This window comes from Pongo abelii, chromosome 8 (assembly GCF_028885655.2).
Source record: "Pongo abelii isolate AG06213 chromosome 8, NHGRI_mPonAbe1-v2.0_pri, whole genome shotgun sequence".
NCBI lineage: Eukaryota > Metazoa > Chordata > Mammalia > Primates > Hominidae > Pongo > Pongo abelii.
This window is the reverse complement of record NC_071993.2, coordinates 54,897,929-54,918,381: the sequence shown is the minus strand read 5'-3', so window position 1 is coordinate 54,918,381 and position 20,453 is coordinate 54,897,929. Positions and strand designations below refer to the sequence as shown.

General features: G+C 36.0%; 1 protein-coding gene across 44 annotated transcripts in view; it reads right to left on the bottom strand.

Moving 5' to 3' along the window:
• Positions 1 to 20,453, bottom strand: part of MAPK8 (mitogen-activated protein kinase 8) — a 129,510-nt gene that overhangs the window by 68,969 nt on the left and 40,088 nt on the right. For 7 of the 44 annotated variants that reach the window (XM_054522298.1, XM_054522291.1, XM_054522281.1 and 4 more), the window contains one exon: positions 3,139 to 3,183. The exons of the other annotated variants lie outside the window; for them this stretch is intronic. The gene's annotated coding sequence lies outside the window, so the exon portion shown is untranslated. The remainder of the gene's footprint in view (positions 1 to 3,138; positions 3,184 to 20,453) is intronic. 44 annotated transcript variants of the gene reach the window in all.

Here is a 20,453-nt window from a genome sequence, read left to right as displayed (position 1 = left end):
GACACAATTTTTAAAATATTGAACTAAAAGTTACCTATATATCTAACTGTAAACTTATTTTGTCAACTAAGAAACATCAAGTTTATAGATTATGCAAAGATAAAACATGTAAAGCAACTCAACATAAGTGAAGAAACTGAGTTATTAATATTCACAAATACTTTTCATAATAATGTTACTTATGATTAATAAAATTATCTTTGTCTGCAAGATAGACTTTTCAATCTATCTAAAAGAAAGACTTTTAGAATGCTTTCATTACCAAAGACTGATGCTTAGTTCTGGTTGATGACATCCTTTAAACTATTAACTTGAAATTTATATATATATAAACATATATATGTATTTATTTATTTTTATTTTTTTTAATTTTTAAACAAGATCTCACTCTGCCACCCAGGCTAGAATGCAACAGCACAAGCATGGCTCACTTGCAGCCCCAAACTCCTAGGCTTAAGCAATCCTACCATCTCAGCCTCCTGAATAGCTAGGGACTACAGGCATGTACCACCAAGCTTGCTTAATTTTAAAATTGTATAGATGGGGTCTCATTCTGTTGCCCAGGCTGGTCTCAAACGCCTGGCCTCAAGTGATCCTCCTGCCTTGGCCTCCCAAAGTGCTGAGCTACTACACCCTGCTGAAACTTATATTCTATTAACTAAAATGGGCTTAATTTTAAGGGTGCACAGATAACCATGATACCTCAATCAATATTAAATTTTCCTTTGTGGGCTTGGCACTTCAGATATTTCTTGGTCCAACATCTTCTAGTCATTCACTTAAATTTTCAAGTTAGGAAAACAATATTGAAATAACATTTGGTGATTATGTAGCAGGGAGGATTCTAGAAAGCAACTTCTTTTTTAAAAGCCAGCTACTAAACTGCACTAATAAAGCTTTCCAAATATTTGAGCTCCTTCAGACTAGTCAGTTGTTAACAGGGTAAAAAAAAGAAAAAAAACTTTTCAATCCTATATGGCAGTGTTTTCCACACTAATGAGCTCCAACATACTGATGGGTCATGAAATCAATTTGGTGGATTTGAATTTTTTTTTTAGTGAAATAGAAGAGAATAAAGAATATTAGGATGTAACTCATGTGGTAAGGATAAATATTTGCAAAACTTATTTTTATACTGTTCAATCAGATTTGGCCCAAAGCTGCCTCCATACACTGTTAACTGTACTCTAGCTTGATGTGTAAACAAGTTATAACCTAACTTAGGAGTATACCCTTATAACCACACATCTGAGTCTCAGCCAATCCCAGGTTAAAAGCTGCTAGATTATGCCCAAATAAGGCAAACACCAAGCTGCACCAATCAAGTAATTTCTGTATGACATTTCCTATTTTTCCCTGTTATTAAAACAGCTCACCAGTTGTTAAGTGGTAGTATTCTGAACCATCTTAGAGTGTGGTCTGCTTCTAGAACCTTTTTCCTGCTCAAATAAACTTTGTTAAATTTTAAGGTTCTTAGGGGTTTTTTTTGTTTAGTTTTTAACAATACACAGATAAAGGCATACTGCATCACCAAAGTAATTTTTTTTCCCATGGGAAAAAAATACTCATTAAAAAAAAAAATCTACCTCCTTTCCAACAAAAAGTTATAGCAGGTTAAGTATTTAAATATACCTAGGGTTCTTTTCTTATTACATAAGAGCATTTAAAGTCACTTCAAATTCAGAAAAAAAAAAAACACTGAAGTTGCATTCTAAAAGAATTGTCTCATTTGTCTTTGATTTATTGTGGACTTTACTGATCAAGTACATTCTGCAAGCTATGGCATGTAACATGCTACCCAGTAAACTACTATATATTCTGACTTCTCATTACTGAATCAGGAAATGACTAAATAATTTAATACGCAATTAAGGTTTAGATGAAGTTGATTCATCAAGAGATAATTGTAATCCAACTGTCATGCCATGACTGTAACGCATGAGACATGCTCATTCTTTGACAACCTAAAGTTTGTCTTCCTTATACTCATATCTAAAATATCATTTAGGTACATAGCTAATAATAATAAAATGGCTAGGATTCAATATACTTTAAAAAATACTTTTGTCAAAGATTCTTTATAGACAAATGAATAATTTTACATTTCTCTCAAAAGATGGGATAATAATCTCTTTAGTTTATCGTTATCTTGGTTAACAAGAGTTAGCAAAGGTTTAGAATTTCCACACAAGGCAACATTGTGTAAATACAGTAATAGTACTGATGGCAATATCTGATAATACATAAAAAGGAACAAAAATATCAATAAATCTAGTCAATACATATGAAAATTTCTAAGGTGATATGGAGGATACCAATTTACAGTCATGGGAGGATATTTATCTTAGATATCTTTGGGTTCAGTTCGCATTACTGGTTATTTTTGTTTTAATAGTTGTGAAAGTACAATTTCAACTTTTACAACTTTGAAGGATATGTACCTAATGGCTGTATTCTGATGCAGTGAAAAAGGACAAAGACAACAGAGCCAGAAAAATGATACCACAGCCACAGAGAAATTAAGTACATCCTTTAAACAAACCCCTTTTGTATTGGTTGCTTTACTTCACTCCTGTTTCCTTAAGAACACTGGCAAACAGCCATATTTCCTGTTTTACACAGCTTAGCTACAAGGACCCTTAAACAATAAAGAGAAATCAAGGGGATTTTATAAAGACAAATTGTTGTTACAATATTTGTAATGTAATCTAGTTATAATATTGTAAATAATGTGTATTTACATCAATAACTTGCCATTCTCGTTTAAATCGTACACTATATTTTCAAACTGATGAAATAATTCAGTTATTATTCCTGAAAAATAAGATTATTAGGTGCAAACACTTTCTCTGGAAAAATCAATTTTATAGTGTTTGCTGTCATTCTAAAGGTATCTGTAAAAGAGATACCAGTATGACTGATTGCTCTAGTTTGGCAAGAACATTTGTTTATAATCTCAAAGATCAACTGTGAGAGGCAATCAATCCTTTGTTTGGAGTTTTCTGTCTTTAGGATATGAAAGTATCCAACTAGTTGATATTACAAATGTTTCTGCCATTTCTGAAAATAATTATTTTCTCTTGGGCAAAAAAATAAAAAACAACACTTGATATCACAGAGTTTGCCTCTCTAACTTACTGTTTCTTTGATCCTGGGCAACTTCTGATTCCTTAGTTTCTTCATCTGTAAATAGAGATATTTGTACTTGTCTTCCCAATTATTGAGAGCATCAAATTAAGTAAGAAACTGGCACATGATAAGCATTCAACAAATCTTAATTCCTTTTCCTTTTTACTTAACAACTCAAAACTGAAAGCCATAAGCATAAAATATTTCTAAAGAATTCAGTTTTTTTTTAAAGTTTTTTCAGGCAATATCAAAAGGGACAATGTCAAAAACAAAATTCTCCTCAGGGTTGGTTACCAACATAAGCTCTAATCAGCCATTTCATTATACTCATTATTTGGCTTCAAAAACTCAAGATACCAATGTGCACTTTCAGGAAAAATAAAGATAAAAAATAATAAAGAAACTTAAGGAAACGAATTAACGCAGTGAGCTCCTTGCTGATGAAGATATCCTCTTTAGTCATCCTGGTATTTCCCTCCACTGGCCCATACAATGCCAAGCACAAAAGCACTAAATAAATATTACTACAGAACTGAAGCAAATAGCCCTGTGTGCCTCAAAAACTCCTGAGGTACCACCATGTGCTGGAAAATGACTCCAAATCACTATGAATCAGGAAGAAATGGATGAATTATTAACTGCATGCCTAGTTTGAGGAAATCTAAATAGATTATCGGCAATTGAATTAAAGTCTAAAATAACTTGAAAGCAAAAAACAAAATCTTCTAAGCACTGTAATGCACTTTTTACTACTGATATGAAGAACACTTCACCAGCTTTTCAGAAGTCTGTAAATAATGAAAAAATGTGAGGAAATCTGCCATCACATATATGTAAAGCTAGGTTCAGGTAAGGGCTCATCCAGTTTTTAAAAAGCAAACAGTACTCAAAGTAGAAACCACAAGCAAAGAAAGCAAGGATCAATCTGAGCTGCCAAAGTGGTGCACTTGAGCCATCTAGTGGATGGAGAAAAATGTAAGTTTAATTCTGTAAGAAAAACGTCCTACTGCTCAATTCTCTATGAAAACAGTAACAAATATGATCTTTGGAACAGTACGTTAAAATTGATAAAAGATAGTATTGAACTAACAAGTAGATATCAAGGAAAGATGAAAAATACAATGACGACAAATTTTTCAGGGTAGAGTTCAGATTTTATGGATAACTAAAGATGAAAACTAAGGACAAACACTCTTCCTTTATGGTATTGTTCTTACAACCATATAATCATTAGACCGCACGTAATTTATAAAACACATTACAGAAAATAAGAAAGATTTCTTAACAGCTCCAGCTACCAAGCCAAAGGTGGGGAGAAAAGGGAAATAAGAATAGATAAGTGAATTTCTATGAGCTCATATAAAGAAAAGGAGGTTACCTTTCTGCCGGGGGACTCACATTCAGTTATGGTTATGGCAACGCCAGCTCACCTAGGACTCCTGCTCCCATGTGGGACTGAAGGCAAAATGACCTTAAAATTTTCAGTACTCAGGAGGCTGAGGCGTGAGGATGGCTAGACGCCAAGAGTTCAAGGCTGCAGTGCATTATGTTCAGGCCAGTGAACAGCCACTGCACTCCAGTCTGGGCAACACAGCGAGGCCCCATTTCTAAAAAATAAATACCACACTAGGTGTGGTGGTTCACGCCTGTAATCCCAGCACTTTGGGATGCCGAAGTGGGCGGATCATGAAGTCAGGAGTTCGAGACCAGCCTGGCCAACATGGTGAAACCCCGTCCACACTAAAAATACAAAAATCAGCTGGGCGTGGTGGCAGGCGCCTGTAATCCCAGCTACTCAGGAGGCTGAGGCAGGAGAATTGTTTGAACCCGGGAGGTGGAGGTTGCAGTGAGCCAAGATCACGCCATTGCACTCCAGCCTGGGCAACAAGAGTGAATCTCCATCTCAAAAAAAAAAAAAAAAAAACTAATAAAATTTTGGAAATCACAAATTACGTGAGCAGTGTGATACTGTGGAATCCACTTAAATTTTGGAGGCACATTTTTCTTGTTCATAAAACTACGGTCTTGTAATAAATTAGTGGTAAGATCGCTCTTAACTAAAATCTAATGATTTTAGAAACCTCTGCCCACTTTCCACCTCCCACCCCCAAAATAGAGGCTAATAAAAAGAAAATGCGGTTTTTTGTTTGTATTTTTTTCCCATTAATTCACATGAACAGTATATGATTTCCTCTTCTGAGTCTGGAACACAAAGATGACTCCCTAATCCCAAGAAATAGAGAAACTAGTTAGTAGAAATAAAACACTCAAAGTTCATTTTAAAGAAAGGCAGAAACAAGGGTCAGAAAAGATACAAATGAAATGCTACAGATATCTTTGAGGCTAAGAATTTGGCCTGAAAAAAGGTAATTTTCACTTCTGTATCTTTCTTTCTAAGACTCATTGTGTAAGGAGAAAAGAGGTAGAAGGGATGGGGGATATGAAGGGAATGAATAGTGAGAGGAAAGAACAGAGGCAAAACCAGCAACTGTCAAAGAAAAATATTCCATTTTGCTGGGCATACAGGTTTCATAAAGGATCCACTACCGGAAATAAAGCTAGAAAAAGGTACGATGAATTTACTTTTGCGTCACAGTCCACTGGCAAACCACATCTGAGGACATTAAGCAAGGCAAATAAAGCTGGTCATGTCAATGAAAATGAGGAAAATTATCTGAAGTTTTGGAAAGAATCAATGGAATTTGCTAGTCAACTGGCTACAGTGGCAATGAGGAAGAAGCTAGAACTCAAGAAATTTCAGTCTGCCTGCCAGGAAGGGTAGTGATACTATTAACCCAAGTAGAAAACATACTTACTGTGTCATATAAATTCTCATTTTACATACAAATTAGTAAGAAGAAAGATGCAGACTAAGGACAGCACCTTAGGGAAGACCTATATGTAAGCTCCCCACTATGCCCCAGGGGAGAGAAGAAAGGCAAGGATGGAAGAAGAAATGCACAACAACAGTCATCAGGGTAGAAAGGAAAAATTAGAGAAGTATAATAGTACGAGAGAGCAATGTTAGTAGTATGAAGTGGTAAAAACTTTATTTGCTTGAAAGTGATGATAGCTATAATACATTCCCTTTTTTAAAAGTATAAGTATTATTCTGAAAGCAACAGGGAAGCATTCATGCCTAGGAAAGGTAAACTGAAATAATTCATGTTCAGTGGCTGTTTTCACCCTAGAAAAGGACATGAGGTCCTGTGGAGCAATAGAGATTGGGGGAGGAGGGAAGTGGAAAACAGCTGAGAACATAAGGAAAATGAAATCATTATAAGATAATTACAGAGGCAGTCATAAGTCAATTAAGGAAAGTCAACCAAGAACAAACAGACTACCAAGTGACACACTGGAAAAGCTAAAAGACAAAAACATTGATTTTAGACATGTTAATTTGGAGATCCTATTAATGTGATCAGGGGTAATATGCAACAGAGTTACGGAAATACAAAAGTGGAACTCTAAAAAGTGGGTCACGTTCCTCGACAGAATTCATGTATAAAAGTAGCTGGTCTGATGCTGTTTCCATAATATTAATCAATCAGGTCTTTTCCTTTTTACTGATTTTGGTTATTTATATTTTCCTTTAAAAAAAAATCAACCACTTCATCATGATTACAGATAACTGGCATAGAAATATACAAAAAATACACCTTATGAAAACTATTACATAACAAAGTGTATTCTGTATATACACACACTTAAAAAAAGAATGAACACCAGTGTAGCCATCACCCATTACCAACCCCTTAAAATTCCCCCCATAATCATCTCCTCCTCTCACACCCAAGAGGTACCATTTATCCTAAAGTTTGTGGAAATCATTGCCTTGCTTTTCTTTATAACTTCACAATCTAAGTATTTATCGCAGTCATATTTTTTGGTTTTGGCTCTTACCAAACTTCATATAAAAGAAATCATGGCATACATATCCTTTTGCGTTTGCTTCTTTCACTTGATTTTATAACTGTGATACATGCGTGCAAGAGTGTGTGTGGCTGTAGTTCACAAACTGGGCCTATGGAATGATATTCCACTACATGAATATACCACAGTTTATCTAATCTACTACTGAGGGATATTTAGGTTGTTTCCAATTTTAGGCTATGATAAAAAATGTTGCTATGAACATTCTTGTAGATGCCTCCCCCACACATTTGCTTATGCTTTTCTAGGGTTATTTACCCTAACTTCTAGGGTATCTACGAGTTAATCTGCTGAGCCATAGGATAAGCACCTGTTCAACTACTTTAGGTGTTAAAAGAACCTGTTTTCCAAAGGGGTAACACCATCATGGAATTGACAGACTTTTAAATGTAACTAATATCTCACTTGGTTTTAGTCTGCACTTCTCTTAAATACTAAGGAGACTGGGCATCTTTTCTGTATACTTTCCTTTCAGTTTTCCTCTTTTTGAAGTCTCTTTCTAGTTCAACTGTTCGAGTTCTTTACACCTTCTTCTTTTTTTTTCTTTTAGACAGAGTCTCACTTTGTAGCCCAGGCTGGAGTGCAGTGACACGATCTCGGCTCACTGCAACCTACATCTCCCAGGTTCAAGTGATTCTGGTGCCTCAGCCTCCCAAGAAAGTGGGATTACAGGTGCATGCTGCCAAACCCAGTTAATTTGTAACAGTCCTTTCTCGATTATGTGTTGCAAATATCTTCTCTAGTTGGAGGGTTGTTGTCTAACTCCCTTTATAAAGATTTCTGGCAAAGACAAATTCCAAAACAATGTAGCTGAACTGATCAATCCTTTTCATGCTTTCTGTGTCTTGATTAAGAATCTTTCCAGCCTCAAAATCATGGATAATATGCTCTTTATGTTATTAAAAGCTTTATACAGTTGTTGGCTTTTACACAGAGGTATTTATTCAACCTGGAACTGATTTTTATACGATGTGAGGAAGGTATCCAATTTATTTTTTTTCATGTGTCTATCCGATTATCCTAGCACAAGTCATTGAAGCCCTTTCCTTAGTGATCTGCAATGGTGTTCTGTCATATAGGAAGTATTCAAATAGGCAGGGAATGGGTGGTTCTGGGTACTCTATTCTTTCCATTGTCTATTTTCTACCTTTGTACCAATATCACAATGTTTAATTATTTTCATTTTATAATATATCTTGATATCTGATAGGGCTAGCCCCCCAAACTTTGTCAAGAAACTCTTGACACAGACAAGAGAGAAAGACCTGCAAAGAACTTAAACACTAAAATGATCACAGCTTACAAAACTATGTGTAACAAGCTTTTAAAAAATGGCAAAACTAAATGTATCTGAATTACAACAGCAAATTATAAACAGAAAACTACTAAAAATGAAAACTGAGATAAATTAATTTAAAAAATGAAAACCTGTGGATCCACTGGTGCAGTATACTGAAGAAAATGTACACACTTAAAATGCGTATTTTTAAAAAAGATAAAAGTTAATAAGCTAATAAATAATAATTCGAATTAGGAAAAGAGCAGTAATATCAACCCAAAGAATATAGTAAAAGGAAGAAAATAATGAAGATGAGATGAGAGCATAAATTAATGAAGCAAAACAGTAGAAGAATCAGCAAAACCAAAAGTCGGGTTTTTTGTAAGATAAAGCCGGAGGACTCCTACTTTCTAAATTCAAAACGTACTACACAGTAACAGTAATAAAAACAGTATGGTACTGGCATAAGGACAGACATGTAGATCAATGGAATAGAACAGAAAGTCCCGAAGCAAACCCATATATCAATGGTCATCGATTTCTGACAAGGGTGTCAAGACAATAGGGAAAGAACAGTATCTTCAACAAATGGTGCCAGACAACTAGATAGCCAACATGTACAAAGAATACATTAGCCTGTTACCTATACCATGTTCAAAAATTAACGCAAAATGGATCAAAGACCTAATATAAAACTAAAACTATAAAACACTTAGAAGAAAAGATAGGAGGGTAAATCTTTTAGACCCTGGATTTGGCAACGGTTTTGTAGATATGACATCAAAGGCACAAGCAACAAAAGAAAACCAGATGAATTTGACTTTGCCAATATTAAAAACTTTTGTACATCAGAGGACATTATTAAGAAAGTGGAAAGACAACCCACAGAAGAGGACAAAATATTTACAACTCATGTATCTGACAAAGGTCTTGTATCCAAAACAGGAAAGAACTCTTACATTTCAACAACAAAAAAGACAAACCGAAAACAGCCAATAAGTATGTTACAAGATGTTCAACATCATTACCCCATGAGGCAAATACAAATCAAAACCATAAGGCACTTCATATCCACTATGATGACTACTAATATAATCAAAAAGAAAGTAACAAGCTCTGACCAGGATGTGGATAATTAGAATCCTTGTATATCACACGGGTAGAAATATAAAATGGTACAGCTATGAAAAACAGTTTGCTGGGTACCTCAAAAAGTAAAACAGATTACCATATGACCCAGCAATTCCAGTCAGGGGTATATATCCAAAAGAACTGAAAACAGATACTCAAACAAAAACGTGGATACACATGTTCACAGCAGTACTATTCACAACAGCCAAAAGGTAGCAATGTCCAAAGGTTCATCAACTAATGACTGGATAAACAAAATGTGGTAGATAGAAACAAAGTACTGATACCTGCTACAATATGGATGAATCTTGAGGACATTATGCTAAGTGAAGTAAACCAGGTACATATTCTATGATTCCATTAACATGAAATATCCAAAAAAGACAAATCCACGGAGACAAAAAGCAGATTAGTGGTTACCAGGAAGGAAATTGGACAAGGGAATGAGGAGTGACTACGTAATGGATACAGGGTTTCCTCTTGGGGTGATGAAAATGTCGTGGAACCATACAGAGGTGATGGATGCACAACATTCTAAATGTACTAAACAAATAATAAATTTATGTTACCTGTATTTTATAATTAAAAGATTTTAAAAAATAAGATGGATGGCCAGGTACAGTGTAACCTATAACCCCACCACTTTGGAAGGCCGAGGTGGATGCACTGCTTGAGCCCAGAGGTTCGAGACCAGCCTGGGCAACATGGTGAAACTCCATCTCTATTAAAAAATACAAAATTTAGCCAGGTGTGGTGGCATGTACCTATAGTCCCAGCTCCCACTTCGGAGGCTGAAGTGGGAGGATCACCTGAGCCCGAGAGGTCAAGGCTGCATGAGCCTGGATCATGCCACTGCGCTCCAGCATAGGTAAAAGAGTGAGACCCTGTCTCAAAAAACAAACAAAAATGATGAACTCTCTGGTATGTTCCCTTATCACTGATTATTCTTAGCAAACCATAAAGATAGCGGCATTTACTATTTGGTGTTTGCAAGACTAAACAAAAAGAAAGAAGGCACAGAAAACCAATTATGAGTGGTGAAAAACAGGATGTGACTACAGATGTTACAGATGTGAAACAGATTAAAGAATACTTGTAAAACAAGGTTTATGTCAGTGTATTCTCTGCTTGTTCTATCAGTTAATGAGACAAGCTTAAAAACCCTCCAACTGTGATTATGAATGTCTTTTTCCTCCTGGTATTTTGTTTGCATTATATACTTTGTAGTCATAGCATTAAATATGTGGAATTTACAATCATATTTTCCTAGCGAAGTGTTACCTTTTATCAGTGCAAAAAACAATCCAATTTTTGCCTTTAAAACCTATATTAGTATTTGCACGATATATCTTTTTTCCATCCTTTTACTTTCAACCGTTTAAAACTTTTTTTTTTTTTTTGGTAAACTACGTAGTTGGATTTTTTTTCTTTTTTTTGAGAGGGAGTCTCACTGTGTCACCCAGGCTGGAGTGCAGTGGTGCAAATTCAGCTCACTGCAACCTCCACCTCCCAGGTTGAAAAGATTCTCCAGCTGGGATTACAGGCATATGCCATCAGAACCAGCTAATTTTTGTATTTTTAGTGAAGACGAGGTTTCACCGTGTTGGCCAGGCTGGTCTTGAACTCTTGACCTCAAGTGATCCACCCACCTCAGCCTCCTGAAGTTCTGGGACTATAGGTGTGAGCCATCATGCCAGGCCACATAGTTGGATTTTAAAAATTCAGTAGGCCACTCAAACTAATTGGGGCTTAATTCATTTTACATTTAATGTAGTTAACGATATATTTGGATTTATATCCATCACTTTGTTTTCTACTTAATCTGTGAACTATGTGTTTCTGGGTTTTTCTCCTTTTGGATTTCATACTTTCCCTTATTTCATCCTCTATGTTATTTCACAAGTTATTACCTCTATTTCTTCTATCTGCTCTTATTATGACACACATGCTGATTAACTTTAGACTCTGAAAAGTTATGTGTCTTTACTGTCCTCACAAGTACCTTACAGAAACTCCATTCATCCTTCTGACTTATGTGCTATCATTGACATGTATATTAATATGTTTTAAAGCCTATGAAAATGATTACTGTTTTATAAAAATGTTTGTTTAGATTTACTAAGATATTTACTACTCTTATGCTTTTTGATCTTTCTTGTACCTCTGGCCTCCTGTCTGAGAGTCACTTTCTTTCTGCCTAGAGTACACACTTCTAAATTTCAAGTGAAGACTTCCTAATTGCAAATGCTCAGTTTTTGTCTGCAAGAAACTTATGAATTTCCCTGGATTTTTAGTCTCTTAGTATAAAATTCTAGATTTTTATTTTAATTTAAGAAAATGTTTCACTGTCTTCTGGGCGTGACCTTATTCATGGTAAATCTGTCTTCCTCCCCAGATATGTCAAAGATCTTTTCTTTATCTTTGATGTTCTGCTGTTTTATTGTAACAAGGCTAAGTGAGGATTTATTTATTTAACCACCTTAGGTTCCTGTGCTTCTTCAATGTATAGTTTAGTGTTGTTCACAAGTTGCAGAAAATTCTTAGCCATTATTCTTTTAACTGTTGTCTACCATTCTCTCTTACAGAAGACCATCCAGACAAATATTTATTTTTAAGTATGTGTAACTTCTCTTTCGTACTTTTCAACTGTTTCTCTCGAATGCTTGTTGAGTAATTATTCAGTTCATTATTTCCTTTTTTGAGTTTATATAATCTGCAGTTAAATTCATCTATTGAGGAATTTTTTTTTTTTTTTTTTTTTTTGAGACAGAGTCTGGCTCTGTCACTCAGGCAGGAGTGCAGTGGCGCAATGTCGGCTCACCGCAAGCTCCGCCTCCCAGGTTCAGGCCATTCTCCTGCCTCAGCCTCCCGAGCTGCTGGGACTACAGGCGCCCGCCACTACGCCTGGCTAATGTTTTGTATTTTTAGTAGAGATGGGGTTTCACCATGTTAGCCAGGATGGTCTTGATCTCCTGACCTCGTGTTCCGTCCGCCTCGGCCTCCCAAAGTGCTGGGATTACAGGCGTGAGCCACCACGCCCGGCCCTATTGAGGATTTTTAATAGTTTCAACTACTATAATTTTCAACTGTATAAATTCTAACTATTTTTTAAAAATCTCTTTGAATAGTCTTTATAGTTTCTGAATCTTGGAACGTATTTTCAACTTGTCTTTTGTTGAAACATATGAAACACTTATTTCATATTCTGTATCTGCCTATTCCTATTTTCTAGCAGGTCTGCTGTTGACTCCTGCTCACAGTGCTTAGTTTCTTTATGTTTTTATTTTTGACTATCACAGTTGTTCTACTTACTTAGAATTTTATTTCTAGGAAAACTTTCAACCCTGGGATGGAGATGAGTTTCTCCAAAGAGAATTTGTATTAGTTTCTACAAGAGTCTGGGGATACTCACTGCCAGTCTATGAATACTGCCATTATGGGGAAAAATTATCTTAGGGAATTCTTTTTTTTTTTTTTTTTAGATCACCTACACAGCGTTAAATTCGCACTGCAAATTATACAAGGGTCAGCTGGTTGCTTAAAATTCTCAGCAGTGATCTTGCCCCCATATTCACTCTGACAAGGTTTTAGCTATACAAATAATTTTTGCAGTGTGGTTCCCGACCAGCAAAATCACCATCATCTGGAAACTTATTAGAGGTACAAATTTTAAAAGTGTCACCCCAGACCTACTGAATCTTACACTCTGGGGATGTTGCCCAGCAATCTTTGTTTAACAAGTCCTCCATGTGATTCTGATGCACATTAAAAACTAAGAAGCATGCAGAAAATCAATTTTCCCTGCAATCTTGAAGGAGTGTGGGATTGGTGGTGGTTTCCAGTTTAGCTAAGTCTCAGCTTTAAGGCGAAGAGGAAGAACATATCAGATTCATCACCCCAGAAAGAAAGACCTTATTATTTCCTCAGGTTCCTCAATGCTCTCTGATGCTGAGGAAAGGAAACCAGATTTGGCAAATGCCCCCTGGATAAAAACCAGTTTAAATGTCACAGACAATTTCCCAGACATCCTGTACCTTCCCTTCTCTTGTTTTCTTTTTTTCTCTTAAGAACTTTCACTTGATGCTTTAGCTAAGATAATTTTAAAAAAATTTTTTTTAATTTTGAAATAATTTTAGATTCAAAGGAAGTTTCAAAGATAGCAAAAGAGGTCCCCTGTACCCTGCACCCAGTTTCTCCCATGGTTACATCTTACTATAGTATAAAATCAAAACTAGGAAACTGACATTAGTACAGTGTGTGTGTATAGCTATGTATCGCTTTATCACAGGTGCAGATTTGTGTCACTACCATCAACCACAATCAAGATACAAAACTGTTCCATCATCACAAAGACTACCTGCTTTATAGTCACATTCACTTCCCTCTCTGTTCCCATAACCCCATCCCTAATCCCTGGCAACAACTAATCTGTTATCTGTCCTCCATGTCTATAATTTTGTCATTTCAAGAATGTTCTATAAATGCAGTCATACATATGTGACTTTTCAAGCTGACTTTTCTTCACTCAGCATAATGTCTTTAAGAGTTCTCCGATTAGTTGCATATACATCACATTCCCTTCTTATTGCTGAGTAGGATTCCATGATACAAATGAATCACAAATGTCCCATAGATTTTTTTTCTATGTTTTAAGTTTTGTGGTTATAGGGTTTACATTTAGAATCTATGATCCACTTGCAGTTAATTTTTGCACAAGGTTTAGGTCAAGGTTTATTCTGTTGCCTATGGCTATCCAACTGTGCCAGTACCATTTGAATAGGCCACTTTCCTCCACTGAATCCCTTTTGTACCTCTGTCAAAATCAATTGGCTTTACTTGTGTGGAGCTATTTCTGGGTTTCTAGTCTGTTCCACTGACCTATGTGTCTACCTGTCTGCCAATACTACACTGTCTTGATTATGCTATCTTTATAATAAGTCTTGAAATTGAGTATAGAGTGGTTCCTCCCACCTTATCTTTTTCAAAACTATGAAAAACTAGCTACTCTAGTTCTTCTGTCTTTTCATATAAATCTTAGGATAAGTTTGTCTATATCTACAAAAAGAACCTGCTGAAATTTTGTTAAACTTGTATTACACCTATTTTAGGAAAATAGGCATTTATAACATGCTGAGTCTTCCAATCTATGAGCACAGTATGTCTTTCCATTCATTTGGGTCTTTGATTTCTTTCATCAACATTTAATAGTTTTCATCCAACAAGTCCTATGCATGTCTTGTTAGATTGATATCTAGGTATTTCACTTTTTTTTAGCAATTCCAAATAGTATTTCATTTTTAATTATGGTTTTCACACGTTCACTGCTAGCGTAGAGAAATTCAATTGTTTTTTATATGTATCTTGTGATCCTGCTACATTATTAGTTCCACAGATTTTTTTGTAGATTACTTAGGATTTTCTAAACAGATGATCACGTCACAGGCGAAAAGGAAGGTGTTTCATTTCTCCTTTTCCAACTGTCAGGCCTTTCCCCCCGCTTGTTTTACTGTGCTGGGTGGAACTCCCAATATTTTGTTGAATAAGAGTTGTGAGAGTGTGCATCCTTGTCATCTTGTTTCCAATCATAAGGGGAAAGCATTCAGTCTTTCATCAGGTATGATACTGTTTATTTTCTATAAATATTCTTTATCCAGTTGAGGAAGTTTTCTTCTATTCCTAGTTTTCTAAGAGTTTTAATCATAAATGGTATTGAATTTTGTCAAGTGCTTCTATAGCATTTGATATATTTTCTTCATGATCCCGTTAATACGGTTACATTGACAGATTACATTGACAGATTTTCAAATGTTGAATCAATCTTGCATTCCTAAAATAAAGTCCACTTGGTCATTGTGTTTAATTCTATTTATATACCATTGGATTATACTGATTAACATTTTGTTAAGGATTATCTACATCTATACTTACAAAGGAGTTGGTCTTTATTGGTAGGTTTTTTTTTTTTGGTATTGTCTTTGCTTTTGGGAGCAAAATAATACTGGTTTCATAAATGAATTAGGAAGTATTCTCTTATTTTCTTGCAGAGACTACACAGAAATAGTGTAAATTCTTCTTTAAGCCTTTGTTAGAATTCTCCAATGAAATCATTCGGGCCTGTTTTCATTTTAAAATTATAAAGTTCTATTAAGTTGTAGCACTATTCAAATTATCTATGGCATACTGAGTGACCTGCAGTATGCTGTACTTTCTGAAAACTTAGTTTATTTCGTCAAAGTTGTCAAATTTATTTGTGCAGATTTTTAAAAATAATATCCTTTTCATGTCCACAGGCTCCAGAGTGGTGGAGCATCTCAAATCTGATAATCTGAAATCTGAAATGCTCCAAAATCTGAAACTTTAAGAGTATCAACAAGACACTCAAAGCAAATGCTCACTGGAGCATTTTTAGATTTTGGATTTTTGAATTTGGGATGCTCAACCAATGCAAATATTCCAAAATCTGAAAAAATCTGAAATCCGAAACATTTTTGGACCCAAGCATTTCAGATGAGGGATACTCAACCTGTATCTCTTATTTTACTCCTGATGATTTGTGTCTTCTTTTTTGTGTGTCAGTTTTGCTACAGTTTTACCCATTAAGATTTTATTTTGGTTACTGTATTTTTCAGTTATAAAGTTTCCAATTGGTTTTTCTTTACATATTTATTTGCTATATTGAAAATTTCCTTTTTTTTTTTTTTTCATTTATTTCAAGCATGTTCATAACTGCTTGTTGAAGCACTGTCTTGATGACTCCTTTAAAATTCGTGTCAGGGCGAGGTGCTATGACTCATGAGTACAATCCCAACACTTTGGGAGGCTAAGGCAGGAGGATCACTTAGCCCAGGAGTTTGAGACCAGCCTGGGCACCATAGCGAGACCTCAGGAGGCTGAGGTGGGACAATCATTCAAGCCCAGGAGTTTGAGATTGCTGTGAGCTATGATCATGCCACCGCACTCCAGCCTGGGTGACAGAGTGAGACTCTGTCTCAAAAAAAAAAAAAAAAATTCAAAGTTGTTTTTTCTAATTCTGTGAAGAAAGTCAATGGTGGCTTGATGGGGATAGCATTGAATCTATAAATTACTTAGAGCAGTATGGCCATTTTTCATGATATTGATTCTTCTATCCATGAGCATGGAATGTTTTTCCATTTGTCTGTGTCCCCTCTTACTTCCTTGAGCAGTGGCTGGCAGTTCTCCTTAAAGAGGTCCTTCACATCCCTTGTAAGATGTATTCCTAGGTATTTTATTCTCTTTGTACCAATTGTGAATGGGAGTTCCCTCATGATTTGGCTCTCTGTTTGTCTATTACTAGTGTATAGGAATGCTTGTGATTTTTGCACATTGATTTTGTATGCTAAGACTTTGCTGATGTTGCTTATCAGCTTAAGGAGATTTTGGGCTGAGACGATGGGGTTTTCTAAATATACAACCATGTCATCTGCAAACAGAGACAATTTGACTTGCTATCTTTCTATTTGACTAACCCTTATTTATTTCTCTTGCCTGATTGCCCTGGCCAAAACTTCCAATACTATATTGAATAGGAGTAGTGAGAGAGGGCATCCTTGCCTTGTGCTGGTTTTCAAAGGGAATGCTTCTAGCTTTTGCCCATTCGGTATGATATTGGCTGTGGGTTTGTCATAAACAGCTTTTACTGTTTTGAGATATGTTCCATCAATACTTAGTTTGTTGAGTTTTTAGCATGAGGGGCTATTGAATTTTGTCAAAGGCCTTTCCTGCCTCTATTGAGATAATCATGTGGTTTTTGTCATTGGTTCTGTTTATGTGATGGATTATGTTTATTGATTTGCATATGTTGAACCAGCCTTGCATCCCAGGGATGAAGCAGACTTGATCGTGGTGGATAAGCTTTTTGATGTGCTGCTGGATTTGGTTTGCCAGTATTTTACTGAGGATTTTTCACATCAATGTTCATCAGGGATATTGGCCTGAAATTTTCTTTTTTTGTTGTGTCTCTGCCAGGTTTTGGTATCAGGATAATGCTGGCCTCATAAAATGAGTTACGGAGAAGTCTCTCTTTTTCTATTGTTTGGAGTAGTTTCAGAAGGAATGGTACCAGCTCCTCTTTGTACCTCTGGTAGAATTCGGCTGTGAATCCATCTGGTCCTGGGCTTTTTTTTGGTTAGCAGGCTATTAATTACTGCCTCAATTTCAGAACTTGTTATTGGTCTATTCAGGGATTCAACTTTTTCCTGGTTTAGTCTTGGGAGGCTATATGTGTCCAGGAATTTCCCCATTTCTTCTAGATTTTCTAGTTTATTTGCATAGAGGTGTTTATAGTATTCTCTGATGGTAGTTTGTATTTCTGTGGGATCAGTGGTGATATCACCTTTATCATTTTTTATTGTGTCTATTTGATTCTTTTCTCTTTTCTTCTTTATTAGTCTGGCTAGCAGTCTATTTTGTTAATCGTTTCAAAAAACCAGCTCCTGGATTCACTGATTTTTTGAGGGGTTTTCCGTGTCTGTATCTTCTTCAGTTCTGCCCTGATCTTAGTTATTTCTTGTCTTCTGCTAGCTTTTGAACTTGTTTCGTCTTGCTTCTCTAGTTCTTTTAATTGTGATGTTAGGGTGTCGATTTTAGATCTTTCCTGCTTTCTCTTGTGGGCATTTAGTGCTATAAATTTCCTTCTAAACACTGCTTTAGCTGTGTCCCAGAGATTCTGGTACATTGTGTCTTTGTTCTCATTGGTTTCAAAGAACTTATTTACCTCTGCCTTAATTTCATTATTTACCCAGTAGTCATTCAGGAGCAAGTTGTTCAGTTTCCATGTAGTTGTGTGGTTTTGAGTGAGTTTCTTAATCCTGAGTTCTAATTTGATTGCACTGTGGTCTGAGAGACTGTTATGATTTCTGCTCTTTTGCATTTGCTGAGGAGTATTTTACTTCCAATTATGTGGTCAATTTTAGAATAAGTGTGATGTGGTGCTGAGAAGAATGTATATTCTGTTGATCTGGGGTTGAGAGTTCTATCGATGTCTATTAGGTCCGCTTGGTCCAGAGCTGAGTTCAACTCCTGGATATCCTTGTTAATTTTCTGTCTCGATCTGTCTAATATTGACAGTTGGGTATTACGTCGCCCACTATTATTGTACGGGAGTCTAAGTCTCTTTGTAGGTCTCTAAGAACTTGCTTTATGAATCTGGGTGCTTCTGTATTGGGTGCATATATATTTAGGAGAGTTAGCTCTTCTTGTTGCATTGATCCCTTTACCATTACATAATGCCCTTCTTTGTCTTTTTTTTTTTTTTATCTTTGTTGGTTTAAAGTCTGCTTTATCAGAGACTAGAATCGCAACCCCTGCTTTTTTTTTGCTTTCCATTTGCTTGGTAAATATTCCTCCATCCCTTTATTTTGAGCCTATGCGTGTCTATGCACACGCCCAAAAAAGAGCCCATATAGCCAAGACAATCCTAAGCAGAAAGAACAAAGCTCGAGGCATCACACTACCTGACTTCAAACTATAATACAAAGCTACAGTAACCAAAACAGCATGGTACTGGTACCAAAACAGATATATAGACCAATGGAACAGAACAGAGGCCTCAGAAATAATACCACACATCTACAACCATCTGATCTTTGACAAACCTGACAAAAGCAAGCAATAGGGAAAGGATTCCCTACTTAATAAATGGTGTTGGGAAAACTGGCTAGCCATATGCAGAAAACTGAAACTGGACCCCTTCCTTACACCTTATACAAAAATTAACTCAGGATGGATTAAAGACTTAAATTAAGACATAACACATAAAAACCCTAGAAGAAAACCTAGGCAATACCACTGAGGACATAGGCATGGGCAAAGATTTCATGACTAAAACACCAAAAGCAATGGCAACAAAAACCAAAATTGACAAATGGGATCTAATTAAACTAAAGAGCTTCTGCACAGCAAAAAAAACTATCATCAGAGTGAATAGACAACCTACCGAATGGGAGAAAATTTTTGCAATCTATCCATCTGACAAAGGGCTAATACCCAGAATCTACAAAGAACTTAAACAAATTTACAAGAAAAAGCAACCCCATCAAAAAGTGGGTGAAACATATGAACAGACACTTCTCAAAAGAAGACATTTATGCAGCCAACAAACATATGAAGAAAAGCTCATCATCACTGGTCATTAGAGAAATGCAAATCAAAACCACAAGATACCATCTCACGCCAGTTAGAATGGCGAACATTTAAAAGTCAGGAAACAACAGATGCTGGAGAGGATGTGGAGAAATAGGAACTAAATTTTACACTGTTCGTGGGAGCGTAAATTAGTTCAACTATTGTGGAAGACAGTTGGTGATTCCTCAAGGATCTAGAACCAGAAATACCCTTTGACCCAGCAATCCCATTACTGGGTATATACCCAAAGGATTATAAATCATTCTACTATAAAGACACATGCACATGTATGTTTACTGCAGCACTGTTCACAATAGCAAAGACTGGGAACCAACCCAAATGCCCATCAATGATAGACTGGATAAATAAAAAGTGGCATATATATACCATAGAATACTATGCAGCCATCAAAAAGGATGAGTTCATGTCCTTTGCATGGACATGGACGAATCTGGAAACCATCATTCTCAGCAAACTAACATAGGAATAGAAAACCAAACACCACATGTTCTCACTCATATGTGGGAGGTGAACAATGAGAACACATGGACACAGGGAGGGGAACATCACACACTGGGGCCTGTTGCGGGGTGGGGAGCTAGGGGAGAGATAGCGTTAGGAGAAATACCTAATGTAGATGACAGGATGATGGGTGCAGAAAACCACCATGCCACGTGTATACCTATGTAACAAACCTGCACGTTCTGCACATGTATCCCAAAACTTAAAGTACAATAAAAAAATTCTTGTCAAATAATTCCAGTATCTGTGTTATTTCAGTGTCAGCATGTATTAACTGTCTTTTCTAATTTGAGCTGACACTTTTCTGGTTCTTGGT